The sequence below is a fragment of the Phalangium opilio genome, unplaced genomic scaffold (genome assembly GCF_054372755.1).
Source record: "Phalangium opilio isolate 3A_F unplaced genomic scaffold, DU_Popi_V2 ptg000070l_1, whole genome shotgun sequence".
Classification (NCBI taxonomy): domain Eukaryota; kingdom Metazoa; phylum Arthropoda; class Arachnida; order Opiliones; family Phalangiidae; genus Phalangium; species Phalangium opilio.
The window spans coordinates 15894737-15912488 of NW_028324182.1; the positions used below are offsets into that span (position 1 = coordinate 15894737).

Below are 17752 nucleotides of genomic sequence, written 5' to 3' on the forward strand. Positions count from 1 at the left end.
TGAGGAGGGGTTATCGAAACCCATCGCGTATACCTTCCTGGACTTTTACGTGTCTCACTCTCTCTCTCTCTCTCTCTCTCTCTCTATGCAGTAACCAGTGTTTCATTTCAGTTTAACGAAGCATTCTATTTTTTTTTATTTCGTCTTACCCCTGGTTCTTATTTAAAAATCGGATTATCGAGCGAGGTTTTTTTTCTCTAAAAACCGTTTGATTAGTGTTCTTGTATTTTTACGCAGCTTTCCCCCCTTTTTCATGCCCCCCCCTCACTTGAAGGACTTGTCGCCCCGTTATTAAAATTGCCAAAAATCCAGGTTCGGAATTGAAGGGATAGTGAAATGTTTTGGTCGAATTGAATATACGTAATTACTAGTATACAATTCTCTATGCCTTTAACCCTTACAAAAATCTTCTTAAGAGTTCTAAAGGAATTTCTTTGGAACCCTACGGAGCCCTTGGGATAATTTTCTAAAGAAACTATTTCCAAAGACTTCCTTGGAATTTCCTAACGAATTTTTGAGACAAATTTCGAAAGAATGTCTTGGGATTATTTTCTAAAGAAATTCTTTAGGGATTCTAGAGATAAATTTCTTAAGAAGGTCTAGGGATTATTTTCTAAAGAAATTCATTAGAAATTCTAAAGATAAATTTCCAAAGAATGTCTTGGGATTATTTTCTAAAGAAATTCTTTAGGGATTCTAGAGATAAATTTCTTAAGAAGGTCTAGGGATTATTTTCTAAAGAAATTCATTAGAAATTCTAAAGATAAATTTCCAAAGAATGTCGTGGGATTATTTTCTAAAGAAATTCTTTAGGAATTCTAGAGATAAATTTCCAAAGAATGTCTTCGGACTATTTTCTAAAGAAATTCTTTAGGCATTCTAGAGATAAATTTCCAAAGAACTTCTTGGGATTATTTTCCAATGAAATGCTTTAGGAATTCTTGAGATCAATTTCCAAAGAAAGTCTAGGGTTAATTTCCCAAAGAAATTCGTTATGAATTATTGAGATAAATGTCCAATGAAGCTCTAGGGTTTATTTTCCTAAGAAATTCTTTAAGAATTCTAGAGATAAATTTCCAAAGAAGATCTAGGGTTTATTTTCCAATGAAATTCGTTTGGAATTCAAGAGATAAATTTCAAAAGAAGGTCTAGGGTTTATTTTCCAACGAAATTAGTTTAGAATTTTAGAGATGAATTTAAAAGGGCCAGATATATTGCAATTATGCTTTACATATAATTATCTAAACAATATTTTTACCCTAATTGTTTAGCTAAAGTTTTCCTAGATAGACATTAACTTGATGGTTAAAAAAATTAAAAACGTTTCACGAAGGCTTGTCCCGTAGCTATAAGACTCAGCAAGCGCTGAAATGGAATGTTATATTTACCTATTGTTTTCTTTTTTATCTTTTTTTTGCCTTTATAATCCGTGAGGTGTTTTTGTAAAGGATGAAATAGATTAAAAGTATAATAAGAGTAATTAAAATCGTTATGTTTAGATTTACAGGGAATCTAAGCTGTCAGTCGGAATTTTTGCTTAATTCTCTTATGGCATGTTTTATCTTTATTTCGAGCGTAATTAGAGTCCAAAATAAATATTTTTTAAAAAACATTGTAGAGAAAATTAGGTTAAACGCGTTTCTGATACTCGAAAAACTCTCAGTGAATATACATTATTAAATTTAACAACAACGTCTGTATCTACTGCTTGGCCATTAAAGCCTCCAAAACCCACTTAGTACCCCATAGAATTGGACAGGTTTAAAGCTTCCTGCCGTTTACGGATGTTTTTAAGTCGATTAAATGTCTGACTTTATAAGCAATTTCACACTGCATGCGAGAACTTCCCTCGCTATAAGGGGTGTAGTTCAGCATATAAGAAGTACACTCCCTGTATTGGGATATGGTTTTCCATGTGAGAACTATCCTCGTTTCAAGTGACTAAATGAATTAACCCATAATCTTCCCTATATATTTCTCAAGAAAATTCCATAGACATTTCCCACGAAAATTCCAAAGACATTTCCCAAGTAAATTCCAAAGACATTTCCCAAGAAAATTCCAAAGATATTTCCCAAGTAAATTCCAAAGACATTTCCCAAGTAAATTCCAAAGATATTTCCCAAGAAAATTCCAAAGATATTTCCCAAGAAAATTCCAAAGATATTTCCCAAGAAAACTCCAAAGATATTTCCCAAGAAAATTCCAAAGAAAATTCCAAAGATATTTCCAAAGTAATTTCCAAAGAAAAAGGGGCCAATATTCCCCAATTTTCTAAAGAACGCCTTAAGGATTTCCAAAGAAATTTCCCAAGGAATTTTCTTAAGAGTTCTTAAGAAGATTTTTGTAAGGGAATACACCTTTAAATTATTCCATTCGTATTCATCTAGTACTAAAGAGAATCGGCTTTTTACAATGGCCTATTTTTCAACTACAGATGGTGCGATATTTTCCGAGGGCCCCCTTTTATATTCTCTATTAGTATTCTGAATCGCGATTGGCTTCGGGGCTTAACTAGGCGAAGAATTAACACCAATACAGTACGCGGTATAGTAAAGAAAAAAAGAAATAAATAAAAAACTAAAAATCCCTGGAAAATATATATATATATACATATATATTCTTTTATACCTAAAATGCCCCAAGGGGATATTTGGTTTGAGCGAGATTTGAAATCCGGGGGACGACGAACAAATCCGAAGTTAATGATTATTCCAAGTGAATAAAAGGAACCGACCGACGCCTCCTCATACCTCTTCTTCCGCTAGGTGACGTACTTGTAGACCCTTCTTTTCATAGTTAGCTATACTGGTACTGAAGCAGACTCAGCTTCCCGCAATCCCCTTTCACCTCGGGGGCCTGGCCTTCTCTGTCGCTTTTGTAAAATCGCGTTCTTCATTTCCAATATACGCGTTTTCACTTCCTCTCTTTCTCTCGTACTCGGAAGTTGAGTCGTTAGGTCGACAAATTAATAACCCCCATCTGCCACCAGATCTGACCTTCCGTTTTATTTGCGTGGCAAAATGTAAAATTTCATTAGTTTCTTTGTTTAGGGGTTTGACCCCCAGCTCAAATCCAATTCTGGTATTTTTAAAGGTTTGTTTTCGGAGACTCGTGTTAATATAGAGCCAAAATTTACGTGTTAATATTAATAAATTGGTAGTTTTAGTATTTATCAGCCTGGTGGCTCGCTTCTCCCTGAGAACTGAAGTGCAGCGTGTGAAACATTTCTACAGGGGCCAATGGAAAGTCAATGCGATGTTTTTCGCCTGAAAGTTGGCTTTCGTTACATACTAGAACTGATATTTCGGAGTTTTATAACTTTTTTTGTGATAAAAAAATTTAAAATAATTGAGAAAAATGGGTTATTTATTTTTCCTAGAGTGAAAAATGCAATTTTTTATTGATGAGAAATATTTTGGCATATATTTTGTTAAGGATAATTGTTTCTTGATATATTTAATCATTAAGTAGTTAATTAAATTATTCTCTAAATTCCAACAATTTTCTACGATGAAACGGAAGCAAAAATAAGATGTTTTCGTCTACGCCTGTTTATTGTTTAGCTCACTTTCATTATATTATATAAAAAAATATATATTCAAAATTAAATATTCAAGTTTGGTAAAAAGTTAGTCCGCTCTAGAAAAGAATGTCCCAGAGAGGCAATTCCCTCATCAATCAAACAGCGGCTCGTGGCTTTCTAGCCTTCTTTACTAATAACTGTTTAATTTGGGGCACGCCCCACTCTATCCCCTATCCTTCCAAAAACTATTCTAAAGACTATACCATACCGTCCTTAGCATTCGTCAGAAGTAAATATCACGAAGTAATTATCCTCTCAACTTCTCTTGCCAATGCAGTTTGTTATGGTGGCCACGACTTCTCGAACGGTTCTAATCACCTCCTTTTTTACTTCACGTAACTTACTTCCGCATTTATCTATATAAGAGTTGGCGTACGTCCGTGGTCGACGCTTCAACTTAACAGCGACTAAGGCCTATACTGTTCTTTATAAGCTTTGGCAAAATCTCTATGGCGCGTTAAAGGTTATCGAGAAAACTCCTTTTATGGGTCTTCCATCCCCCCTTAATTCTCCTTTCTCCCCCCCTCTCTAAATCCAGCCTCCCAACATCATTTTCTTTTAAATTTTTCGTCCCCACTTCATTGATTTATGGGATAGGACAAAGGAAGCGGGATTTCGTCCTGGGATTCTGAACGGAAAGCGGCTGCAGATGGCACCTGCAAGATCTGCCTTCTCCCCTCCTCATCACATCCCCCCCCCGTTTCTGATTTTTCTTTTCGATCCTGTAGATAGTTGTCTATCTCGCTACTATACCGAAGATTCTACCCTTTCTATATTCTACTTTTTCCATCCTCCTCTATGGCCAATATTCTCTTTTCTTTCTCATCTCTCACCTCTTTCTTTTGGGATGGATCGTGGAGCACGGTGGGCCATTTAGCTTCATTACCGAGACTTATAGTAAATGTTGCTTTCTATCTTAAGATATAGAATAATCTCTCTCGGGACTTGGATAGTACCGGAGTTTATATAAATACAATTTTTTAATCGTTATATCCCATTTTTAAATTATTATTATTTTTTTATTTTTGCCCCCTAGGACATTTTCCTTTCATTTTCGCTAATGTATCTTTTCTTTTGCCTCGGAACTAGGTTTTGTTCAGACCCTAATTATATGGTTCTCTGTATTATTAGAAGTTCGTAACTGAAAGTTTACTCGCTGGTTAAGATATAATCTGTAACTCGGCTTGCGAAGCAAATATATCTTCATCAATGAGTACTTTTAAGTTATAAACTTTGTCACATGATCCATTTGAACAACGACTGCACTGTTCTTAAATAAGGAATCGGAAACTAAGACAGTATCCTGGAGGAAAAAAATATGAAATAAAACATAGGAGCATTACGTTAATTACCATCTTTAATTCACTGTTGTATGTTATGAAGAAGAAAGAAAGAAAGAAAGAAAAAAAAAGCTCGAAGACACAAAAGAGCACGCTTCTATCTCTCTTCATTGAATGAAAATAATTTTTCGGGTTGAGATTGAGCCTGGAGGTTGGGTTGAGTAGCGAGCTGAGTAACTCCGTGGTGGGCTGGTGTGTATAGTATTTTTCAGATTTATGACGGGACCCTATTCTCGCTGGCAAGTTCGCTCGTGCGAATCGTCCGTGGCCGGGACACTCTCACTCACTCCCCTTATCCGTTGGACCCACGAGGTCTCCTCCTTCTCGGCCACCGGGCGTTGGAAGCTTTGACGGTAATTAAACGCGATGAATTCATTAGCTAAATTAGCGTCAGAGCTTCCGCGTTGCCCTCTTTGTAACGTACTAACGTTTTTCGAGGCTCTCCCGAAGAAAGCTCCCGCATACTCTTTTTCCTTTCCTCATCCGAGAGTCTATAATCCTCCGCGGCCTTACTATACGATAAAGCCTAGGTTTTGGGGTGTGGGGTCTAGCTTCCCATCTATTTTTTAGTTATCCCTCTACCGCCGGCTTCCTGTTTGAGCTGGTTGGGCTGTCGCCCCCTTTTCTATATAGCGAACCTCAACTTCGGTAATTGCCAGAACCATTCTTCTCCGCGCAATCTGTGATTCCCAGCCTCCGAAAACCTCTTTCCCCCCTCTTTTTCCTCATTTTTTTCTTTCCCCCGGCCTCGAAAAATTTTCGAGACTCATTAAACGTAGCCACCACCATCACCTCGGTTGTACGGGAAGGATTTTCGTGTACACAGACCCCTAATTTTTACAAAACGCTTAACGCGGCGGGATGACCTCGAGTATAAGGTGCGGCGGGTTTAAAGGGTACACGGTGCGAAAATGTTCGCGTTAATAAAGTATAAATAATGATAGAAAGTACAAAGTTAGTTTAGAATTTTTCTACCTCTTCGATAACCTCTAAAATGAGGTTTTCTATTTTGCTTGAAGAAAAAGAATATGGTTAAAACCTTTTACTGGTATTCGCGAATCAGTCTCCTTTCTATTTCTAATAACAGTTTAAATATACTAATTTTCCATGAAAGCTATAAAACCAACGTAGGCGTTAAAAGAGGCATCATCAGCCAGATTTGACGATAAGTTTACTTATTAAAAAAACAACAAAATGCAAAGAGCCTACGGCTACGCGGACGAAAACTTGTAAAAGCGTAGACTAATTTAGAGAAGAGAAAACTTTCAACACGGTTAGCCATAAAGTTAGTCTTGGGGAAAAGGAGAATTTTAGAACGCTCCGAGGAAACTAAAAGTGGCTCGTATAAAGCCTAATTAGTTTATCGCGTTGCGAGGCGAGATTTCTCAAAATCCAACGAGCAGAAAGTGTAACGTCCTTTAAGAGAGTAGACAAACGCCCGGGAGGAAGAAGGACTGGTCCTGAAAGGGATGCAGAAGAAAAGGAACGGAAGTCACTCGGAATTCTGGGATTCGGGAAAAGAGGGCAAAAATCTCGGGCCCATTGTCGCGAGTAACATTTTGGAGTGACCCTAATGAGTTTGACTCCGGGGGCCCACCTGTAATTAGACGGGGAAAACTCCACCAGTTTTCGTTTGCTATAGGTCACCCAAATTTTGAAAATAAGACGCTAGCGTCCAAGACATAATTGCTTCAATTAAGGCAACTCCTTCTCTTATATGCAACTTAGCAATATCCTATATCTTGACTTAGACGCTTATGTATAACGTCTAGATATAATTGGGAAAATGGGGTGCACCGTATTTACATGTTTTGGGCCGGGCAAACGCGGTTTTCGAGTGACGTCCGAGGGCTATAAATCTGCAGAATCATATAGATTGGGGCAATTTGTACTATACTTGATTTGAACCTAGCGACTCCAGAGTTAAAATTGGTCACTCGCGTCTCAATAGAAATGCAATACGAGCTTTTATTTTCTTTTTAGTTTTATTTATACCTTACTAGAACTGATTCTGTTTGCTCTCCCTCCTTCATCACTGGATCCCTAATTGGACCTCATATTTCGGTGGCATATGTAAAATATTTTCCAATATTAAATGTAAACATACGAAGCATATCGATTTATTCCTGCACGTCCTAAATCCTTAGCAAGTCGAATGAAAGCTATTTGAACTAAAAGCACTTTCCTCTTTCTTCGAACCCGGTCAACCCCTACACGTGACTGTAAAAGTAAAGCGTTCCTACCATGAACTATAACATATGGGTATGAACGCGTTACTGGATGTAGAGGGAGCCAAGGATATAGACCAAAAACCCCGACCGGTGCTTGTTGGAAACGGTATACTATAACGTCATAGCGATGGAATTTTCGTGTAACTCCGGGACTTCCCGCGTCTGCCGCTGATAATCTTCCTATATAACTCCAACCACTCCTCGATGCTTTTAGGGAAATTCGCTTTGGACGACCCCTTATTCCATAATGGTCAGGTAAAATAAAACAAAATGGATAAATTCAAAAGTAAATTAACACAAAGATCTCTCGATATATGGCGTAAGTTCTCGAGAACTAGAAGTCTAAAGTCTTTTAATACTTTTGGGGTTTATTTACTTTGGATGAAAATTGCGAACGGTAGTTTCCGTCTGCAAGCGAGCGTTAAAGAGCAGACATGCAAAATAGAGAAAATCTTATAACTCTGTTCGAGATCGAAGTTTAAGATGATGGGTGACCTTGGGAGGGGATGGTGAGGCGTCTCGATTGTTATATCTAATCTAATCTCCGTATAAAATCCATCTCAATTATGTTAAAGAAATAAATGAGATTGTTTTGGTTCCTTAATTCGTTTTTTTTTTTTGGAATCTGAAAACTAACGGAGCACGCAGTCGATAACGTATTTGCGTATTAATCAGTAATCACTAACCTAAGCCTTGGCGGCACACCGCGAAGGAAGGTTTGTTAAACTATCAATAATCATGCAGGTAATAGAGATGGGGATGGGTGTATGTCGGGGTAGCCGCGTTATTTCCTTCGATAATTTGTTTTCTAGTCTATTTACGTCGTCGATTCATTAATAAAGGGATTTTGCTACTAGCGTTTTATTAGACTTAATAATTAATATCTTCATTAGGAAGCTACGTAACGAACGATCGTGCTTGCCTTGTGAAGAGGTTCACTGAGGTTAAGTGTGAATTAATTCAATTCACCCCTGAATATATTAACTGATTTTACGTTTTTGCGCTCGAGACAAACTAAGATGTTGGCATGTGGCGTCCCATTTGGTTTGGGCATTTGATTTTAATTGAAGGTATTGATAACCTTTCGCGCTAATGATTGTGGTTTTAAGTTAATTTATCCTAAGACGCGTTTGAATATATAGTGAAGGGAGAACGGCGTATATTCTGGTTGGTTTGAAGTAGAAGCGAATCTCGGCGCGTCCACTTTGTCTACGCTTAAATAGATCCTTCCTCGGGCTTATTTGAAAAATTAGTTTCCCGTTGGAGCGTCGATTAAGGCTCGAAGGAAGATCGATCAAACGTCGGAAGGGGGACGCCGCCGGGTTCCGCCTTCCTCCGCTCTATAACCCAACACTTGCTGGGCAGCCTCCTTTTTGGGGCAAGCCAAGTGTTAGTTTCATTCGTGGTACTGTCTTTCTCTTCTACGGGCTCTAGACTGCGGAGACTGCAGGGAAGAGAAAAACCTACGAGGTAGGAAAGATCGCCTATACGAACTAGGGTGTAGAGACCAATTCCGAATCTTCTTCCGCACGCCTTACTAGAAGGGAAACGATGAGGGAGAGCGAGAGCTTTGGGAGGGGGGGGGAGAAAGGTAAATGGACCTCACCGCCCAGCTGACACCAACGACAAGTCGAATTTATGTCGTACCATTCCAACCATTCGTATAATATACACGCCGTGCGGTGGCGGGAAGTTCCTTTCCTGCCTTTCTCTATACTAGCGGCCTTGAGTCTTTCAAAGCGAGAAACACGATTTATACCTTTTTCCTTTTCTTAAAGTACTTCACCTACACAACACCTTTACAAATTTTGACCGACGGTTCTTACCTTATCCATTTTTGTTTTTATTTTTGGTTTTATTAGCAAAGATAAAAGAGCGTGCTGAATTAATTAGCATGTCTAATTAACCTTTTGATAGGTTTAATTTTACCTCAAGTGCATGAAAAGTTGCGTTTCCATAACCCCGAAGATATTCTAAATGAATATTTCAATTTTCCAATTAATATGAATTATTGCTTAAGGCTAAATATTTAAGAACGAAAATAGAATCCTTCTAATGCTTAAGTTCCTTTTCCCTTAGTGAGATACACTCAGTATATAGTTCTGTTATGTCCGAAAAGCCATTTCACTCTGCAGAAATGGTACAATAGTACTCTCTTCGAATCTGTCTCTATACACCCCATACTCCAGCGGTAAAAGTGTAAAATGTGACATTCGGGGATTCCCCTTGAAGAAATGCTATATACTACTGGCTTCTAAAAAATGAAACTACATGCTATAGTTAGAATCTTCTTCCGAAGAGGAGAGCGGCGAAAGTAGGAGAAAAAAAATCCAGGAAAAAAAAAGGGTAAAAGGAAGGAATAGTGGTTGGGAAAAGACGGAAAATGGGAAGAGGCAACGTAGGATGCGGGCGGAAGAGAGAGAGAAAAAAACTGGCTTAACGTATGGACGCTTTGAGCGTCTCTGACTGCATCTATTTGGCTCAGTCGTGCATGTTTGTCCCCCTAAAAAGTCTTTTCGCATAGCGCATCACCAACGTCTCTAATGCGAAAAAATTTCTCCGGGACCGTCGATAAATTACCTTGGAAACGAAAAAAGAAAGGATACCATACCCCTTCCCTCCCCTAACCTTCACTCGAATCTGGGTTTTTTACAAGAACATTTGGATAATGGAGCTAACCCTTTAGGGACAGAAAAACTCCGTATCCTGTTTTTCTTTCTTTTTGACGAAATAATTTTCGATATAACGTTATATAAGAGAATTTCCTCGGGATGAAGACGTTTTATCAACGAATCCTGGATTAAAATAAGCTGAGAAGGACGTAACGACCAAAACCTTCGCCTTGGTCCCCAACTTCATTAATTCGGTCCCTAAGATTTTAGCTTCCATTTTTCGAGAGCGCCTGCTTCTTATTTCCTATAGTTTGCTTGCCATCTTTCGGGTCATCTCGACGTCGAGTAAAGAAAAATTTCTCTATTGGGAAGAAACTGGATGTATGTATATATGTTAAGGGCTGCGGTGTAGAGATGAAGAGACGGGGGAGATGGGGCGGTTGCCCATCCACCGATCCACCACATATTCTCGGGAAAAGCGCCAAGAACCATTAGACCTCATCAAGGCGACCCTAGCCCATCGCTTCTCCTATAGCTACACCAAAGTTCTTATCAGTCTTTAAAAGGGATACGTTTAAAGTATATACGTTTAAAACCGCGCGCGTCCTGCAGCAGGACGATGATCTTAGGACTTGGTAAGAAGTTTAAAAAGAAGAGCCCAGTAGCTTATTTCTTCTTTCATATTTATACGATGGAGGCTTTAGTAAACGGGCTTTACATTAGAATAGCGTCAGCTGTCAGTGGGGTGTCCGTTCAGTCGCTGGCTAGCTCGCTCGGTTACCGAACCCAAACTGCCTCCTCATTTCCGAAGCTAACTTAGCTAAGCTTAAGCTTCAGCTTCGAAATGACGAAATCCAATATTTATTCCCTCCTGTTCTTCGTCCCCCCCTCCTGTTCGCGATTTTCTGGCTTTAATGGGAGGGGCGCTCTTTACCAAATGAATATTAGAGTCTATCCCTAGCTATTCTCCTTTGAAGAGAAGTTCCTTTTTACTTTGGGGCCACCCAGTTTAATTTTCCCCCTCGTTAATCACTGCTATCGCCATCTGGAGGTGAACTCTAGTCTCTGTCGGGATTCCAGCCCGCCCTTATATTCTATCTCTATCCGCAGCTCCTATCTCTCTTTCCCTGGCGAGTTAAGTCGTCCCGATGGAGCTCGACCAACCTTTCTCTCTCACACACATTCTGCTCTTAACGCTTCTGCGTTCGACTCCTTTTACTGGCAAAATTGGGATCATTTTGGAAATCGAACTTTGAAAATTTATCGCAACCCCCAACTCCCCCCCTCCTTTCCTTCGACTAATTAAGGTATTGTCATTTGCCAAGGCTATTGTTTATTTACGACTGGGCAATCTACGGCAGAGACTAATTTGGCCAATATCAGGAAGAGAAGATCCTGTATTTTCCCATTATGTAATGTAGAAGTATATATATATATAGGTCGGTGTCATAACGGAATTCTTCTTCAGTCACGAGCAAAGTTCGAGGAAAAGTTGCTGGCAATTCTTTTTCTCCAGCCGGGTTTTACTATTTCCTATACTATTTGTAGCGTGCAGGATGCGGGACCAACTCCAATAAAATATTTAGAACTTTCAGTTGCTTCCCCCGGTAATGATTTTCTTTTAAAAGTCTCATTTCTTTTTCATGGCTTTTTCGCCTTTCGTTCAAAATCTTTACCTTAGAATCACGGAAATTTCAAAGTGCTCGTAAAAACGCCGGGACTGATGCGAAAAACTAAAGACTTTTATTCATCTCCTCCTCCCCCTATACTTTTAGAGATAACTAGGCCTAAATATTATATAGCGTTTTCAGACAGCGCGGGCCTATTAAGGTTTATGCATTTTCAACTGTACTATTATCGTTGAGTCTATCTATGAACTCTAAAATCTCTATTTCAATTTGGGTTTTCCCCGCGTTTTAAATTTTTAATTTGATTCGAATAAGGTTAATTTCGTTGCCTAATGTAAACGAATTACGAAATTTTAAATTCCCATTTTATTTATTTAATTTCAATTCATTTCGTTTCAGATTTTTCAAAGTGGAACGCGATTTAAAGAGACAGTCTAAAGAAGGTAAGTTACGAAATTTAAAATTCTTGTTATTATTTTTAAGTTGGTGATCTTTTGAGATATTTTTATTTTATCATTTTACCTCGTGACGTTTGGAGTAACGAAAACGTGTTTACATTAGCCTTCCTTATCATGAACCTCTCAATATTTATATAATAATAATATCATATATATTTGGCATGTATATCAAGCTTGCCCAAAAAATTCAATAGATCCCCTCGCCGCCCCACTGCTTCCGGAAAAGCTATAGGTATACAGTATAGTTCCGACGAGCAGAATTTTACTTACCTTTTCAATTTATGTAAAATCTCCCCGGTCTTGGGCTTGGTTGGTGTATGGGTTAGGTTGGTTGTGTGTTGCCAGAGAAGTTCTCTGGTACCCGGTATTATTTCTTGGTAGGGGGTTTGTGGGTGGCGTTTTTTGAATGCCGGGTATACAAGAACTACTTTGGCAGTCTATAGTTTCAGATTTCCCCGGGGAGTTTTTCTCCTTTATCGACTAAGAACATCGTCTCCGTGTATTTTTCCATTCTTAGTTTGCATAATCGGTCTTCCGGGTAGTATTAATCTCAACTGGTTTCTTCTCCGCATCCTCATCCCGTTGCTTCCATCTTTATCCTTCGTCCCGTCCCCCGTTCTCTCCATCCCACCTCTTTAAGAAGCAACGTCTCTCTCTCTCTCTCTCTTTACTCTTTCAAGCATCCCTATCTGTTCCTCATCCACAAAACTCTTTTTTAAAGCGTCTTAAATCCGAGCTCACTCTCTTCCCCAGGCTTTCCTATCTCTTTATAAAACTCCACGCGCGCGACCTACAGCTACGACTACCTTAGACTTTGTCGTTTAATCCCCGTCTGTATAAATCCCTCAAGATCTAAAAGGAGCTTCGCGGAAGAAAAAACGACGTGATTTCTATCCTTTTTCTTCTCCGCTTCCGAATATGATTTTCTTTATACAAGAGAAAGTTTATAAGCACCCGCCGCATTTTATTTTTAAAAATTAAATTTCTTCCGGGACCGTTACGTAACCTTTATGGACCGACCTTTTAAAGGTGTACTATAGTGAGATCCCTAATTTTTTTTATTATGTTTTGAACTTTATATTCTTTAGTTCCGTAGTGACAGGTGCCCTTGAATTTTTGAAGTATTAATTCAGATAAGGTTTTATTTTTTATGGTATTATAAATTTATTTTACGGATTACGATAGCAAAAAGCCTAAGTTTCACTTAGACTATCTGTAAATATGGATGTTAAGTTATTTAAACCAATTTTTCCATATTTTTAAAATAAGTTAAAAAGATATTTCTTCTTTTTGGCAATTTTTTTAGGTTACCGTTAGGTTAGTCACTCTTTTTTAGCCTGATCTTTTTCGGAAATGAAAAAAATCTAGCTGTAGCTTTTTTTGGCCTTACTAGTAGGTAAAAGAAACCCAAATATCTTTCCTGCAGTCTGACTCGATTATATATTCAATACTCGTAAGTGAAGTTTGTCTCCGGTAATGTTTAATGGTCTTGCCGATATTGAATTCGGCGAGTGAGTCTAAAAGCTAGGATATCCGTGCTAAAAAATTCATACCGTTGGTCGTCTCTCTTAAAATAAAGTAAGAAGCTAAAATAACGTGAGAGAGAACAGAAGAAAAAAAACCAATTCTAGGAAGGTATATAGCCCTAGTTGGTTTAGGATGACATTTTTATTAATGAACTCGAGGGGCTTAGCATTACAGAATCGATCGAGAAAGACCCAAATTTGACTTTAAATTATTTAGTCGCGTGACTTTATCTTTTTTAAACCATCTTGGCGCTTCTTATTACCAAATTCAGATCATTCAAGGTGTTAATAACGTCATTAATAGCGTAGTCTTTGTAATTCCAAAAATAATTAGTTTTTGTAACCCAGTTCCCTAAATACTGTACTTGGAAATTATGAGTGAATTTGATGATATATCTTGCGGTTATTGTCATACTAAATCTCAAGTCTAAACTTGCCCAATGCTCGCTGATGCCATCTAGTGAATGGTTCTGTCAAATATCAAAACCGATCTGCGGATATTATTCATTTTCTGAATCAAAGATTGCATGCAGACGGCAATATTTTTTTGACAAATATGTTTTGGTTGTTCTAGAAGTCTAAAAGCGAAATTTATCATTAAAACGAAAGGAAGTTCTCTTACCTTATCGGGTAAACAGCTTTATCAGATTTTTAGAGATTGTATCGAAGGGAATTCGTAGAAAAATGGTGAATTGAGAGAACGATTCGGGCTGGCGCGAGACTTCCTGAGACTCCGTTTGTGGACGGTAGTGGCGTTGTTAAAAGAATAATAGTATAAAATCTAGGGGGCTCTTCCCCCGGATTTCGAGGACGGCCGCTGCACGCGCTCACTGCAGCCTCGCGCTCGCGACAAAAATCCCCCCTTTTAAAGAGGCCAAACGCCAGTATTGGCGCTAGCTAGTAAGGATCATTCGCTCACCGATCTTCGTGGTGGAAAGAGCTTTTTCCCGCGCTCCTTTCAGTCGTTTTCACAGCGCGCGTGTGCTGCTGCTTACCCAATCTCGTTCTCTCTCTATCTCTCTCTTTCTCTCTCAATGCTCTCTTGTGTTCATCACTATTAGTATCACCTTTATCATAACGAAACTTTCTTCCGGTGTCCCCTCGAAAGAACTAAGCGATTAACTGGATTATGAAATAACCTTGAAAAATAATAGAATGATTGAATGTTTCTGAGCGTATTTTCAAGGTAAGAAAATACATTTCTGCATTTTTACATAATTTTTAAAATTCCAAACGCCGGGTGGGTGGCTATTCCCTGAACATCGGTGTGTTGCGGGTGAAACATTTCTACAGGCGCGTATTGAAAATACATTAGACTTTATGCCCCTGTATGATAGCTTTCCTTTAGTGATTCAAGACGATCAAGAGTCATTTAATATTTATTATTTTCTCTTCACTCCAATCTATCTCTCTCTCTCCTTTTCGATAGGTACTATAATTTTAATTACTTATTATATATTTAAGACTGCCGTCTCGCGGTGATAAAAATTTATTACCCACTTAATCAGGCTTAACGTTTAGTAAATTAGCGTTTTATCGAAGTGACGCGGTTTTTTTTATTTTGTTTTGGTATCCTAACTCCGTGGAGTGTTTCTTTCCATACGGTTTAAGCGGGGGGAAGGATGGAGTTCATTATTTATGCCAAGGAAAGGAGCGCTAAATCTAGTAAATTAGGCGAAGGTATTTATAAAGGGCTTTCATTAATCGTCGTGTGGGGTCCGTGAGCTTGATCCCTCTTTTTTTATAATTCATTAAAACAACTCGGTGTTTTGTTAAGGTAATTTCTTTTTATTTTCAACTGAGGTAATATTTCTGAACTGTGTAATGTAGGCATAGGCTTTTTGCCACGTAGCGTGTCTTTCGTTCCACGCTTTTGTTTCCTCCTTATTCAGGCAAGAGGCCGGACTAAAATTTCATTGAGCTTATACACAGAGCGAGTATACAACTTTGTCCAATAGCGCTGCTAGCTTCGCTTTCGTGAGTTTTATAAAACCCCAAAAACCACGCTTTGATTTCGACCGTTAGTTTCGCTACGTGACTAAAGTCTATAGTTTCTACCAGCTCTATATAAGTATAATTCGGGCACAGACCTCCTTATAATAAAGATAAGAATGCCTCGAGTCAATCCACGAATATTTTAAAATGTTTCTGAAGAACACTCGTGTGTTTGATGTTTAAATATTAATTGTCATAAAAGTTAAATTTATAAGATAGGATGATTACGAATTGTGTGAGAATTAAAGCCCCCAATTATACGTTCACGTGTTAGAAGTCGCTTTGCTCGTTTAATTAGACACGTGTCAATAACTATACGTAAAAGATTCGCGGGTTAAATTTGAAAATTTTCAATTTCGTTCGTCCTGAAGTGTCGAGATGGCACCACTTCGTTAGTACCTTTTTTTAGCCATAGCTCACTCGATCGTATCTCGATTTTAATCCAATCTGAACGGGCATTTAGACTCCAAGTAAATATAAATTTAAATACACGTATAAAATCAAACGCCGGTTAACTTCCTATAGTAATAAATATTCAGGTTATATTTGAAGCGATTCACCTCTTCTTTAGACTGTAGGAAATTTCCTTCCGTCGTGGCGGCATACTGGATATATAGTTCCCTTACTCCCCGAGATTTTATCGCGTCTACCCATTTCTATAAGACCTAATTTCGGGCTGGTATTCGTATAATAAAAGCATGCCCTACCGGTTCTTCTGACTGATGGCGGGAAAAGCAAAGCCACGCGCTTTTCTAGAGTGAAATTTGAAATAGTAGCGATTCGGGATATAGTGTCTGCGTGGAAGACAAATTTCATAGAGCCCATATAGAACAAATTTTATCGATTAGGCAATAAAGTTTCGATATCGCTTTCCAAGTGGACTGTGCAGTATTAAAGCTTACTCAGGCTGCACTGCCGACTGGCCACTAATTCGGGGCTTCGTGACGATACTAAACTCTAGTATAGTTCGGTCGCCGCATGAAGGAGGCGGGTGATGGTATTATTCGAATTTTGTGTGTATGCCGTAATAGTCTCTCCGCTTGTTTATCCAAAGTTTTAGTGTGTAGAAAAGGGGGAAGGGGAAGAGAGAAGTTTCACTTACATCCAGTTGAGGAAACGATTATACAGGGTGATATAAATAATATGTGGTCTCAGCACTGAGATTGAACTTGGAATTCATTTTAATTGGTAGCTATTTAAGATTCAAATGATTAATTTAATTAAGTCTCATTAAATTGATGTATTTTTATGTAAGTGTCTCGGACCTTGTTTTACACCCTGTATTGTGTCAATCGATCGTTAAAATATACGACGATTCCCAGTAAAGTCGTAGTCAAAACGGGCCCGTGAATATTGTAGGAATAACGTGGCAATAATAAACCAGAATAGGGGACGAATATGTCCATCGGTGTTATTATTTCGAGATAGTGTCCATCCCTTTCTCCATGCGCCCAACTCTATCGCTCCCTCCTCCTCTCTCTGTCTTGTATCTGTGTTACATTTTGGGGTGCGAGAGCTTGATTAATATTGAATAGTCGCGTTTAGTCCTAGCTCCCACCTAGATCTTTCCCCGTTGGCAAGATGAATCGACGTTTCCCCGATATCTCTATATAGAATAGATATATATCCCGTATAGCTCAGGTACTAACCGGGAACCGTGCCTAACGGCTTGGAAAGTTAAGATGGCGTATCGGAATTAGGCGACCCAAACCTCATCCTCTTATACATTTACCTACGCCTTCCTTCGACTCTCTCCATCCTTCCATCCCACTTTCTACCTAATTATTAGTTTCCCAGAAATGTTTTAGCGGTCTATTGTAAATTTTGGATTAAAGGTAGCTATATCGGCCGTCAGAGATACGGACCCGATCGATGTCAAGTCCAGATGCGGGCTATTATGTATAATTATCTTAAAAATTACGAAATATCTGTAATTGTATTACTGTCAATTTAGAGAAGGCCCTATTTTAATTGAGTGAAATTTTAAATAATAATCATAACCGTTTCCTAGTTTCCTAATTTGTTCTTAAAAATAATTTTAACAACAAACAGACGTTTTAATTGTGGATTTGCTATAGTTGTTTATTCCATCATTCCTTTGTATTTAACTATACTCACGTCGTTAACCTTTTCAATTGTTATTGCAATAGCGAGCTTTTATGTAAGGAAAAATATGCACTGTTTTGTTGTTTACCTCGTTGATAACGAAGTTAGAATTACGTAAAAGAGAAAGCAATCGTGATTCGTTTACCCAGAAGGTTTGTACGTGCTGTTTATATACGTTCTTCAAAGTCATCCGAGAATAGTTAACGCCGCACCCTTTTCGAAATTAACTTCGTTAAAAGGCGCCTGATGTTTTGGATCAAGGGGTAGTAG

General features: G+C 38.4%; 1 protein-coding gene across 4 annotated transcripts in view; it reads left to right on the forward strand.

Annotated features, from left to right (window-relative positions):
- LOC149661988 (irregular chiasm C-roughest protein-like) overlaps positions 1-17752 on the forward strand; it is a 189720-nt gene that overhangs the window by 61028 nt on the left and 110940 nt on the right. For all 4 annotated transcript variants that reach the window (XM_089843579.1, XM_089843575.1, XM_089843580.1 and 1 more), the window contains exon 3: positions 11797-11840. The gene's annotated coding sequence lies outside the window, so the exon portion shown is untranslated. The remainder of the gene's footprint in view (positions 1-11796; positions 11841-17752) is intronic.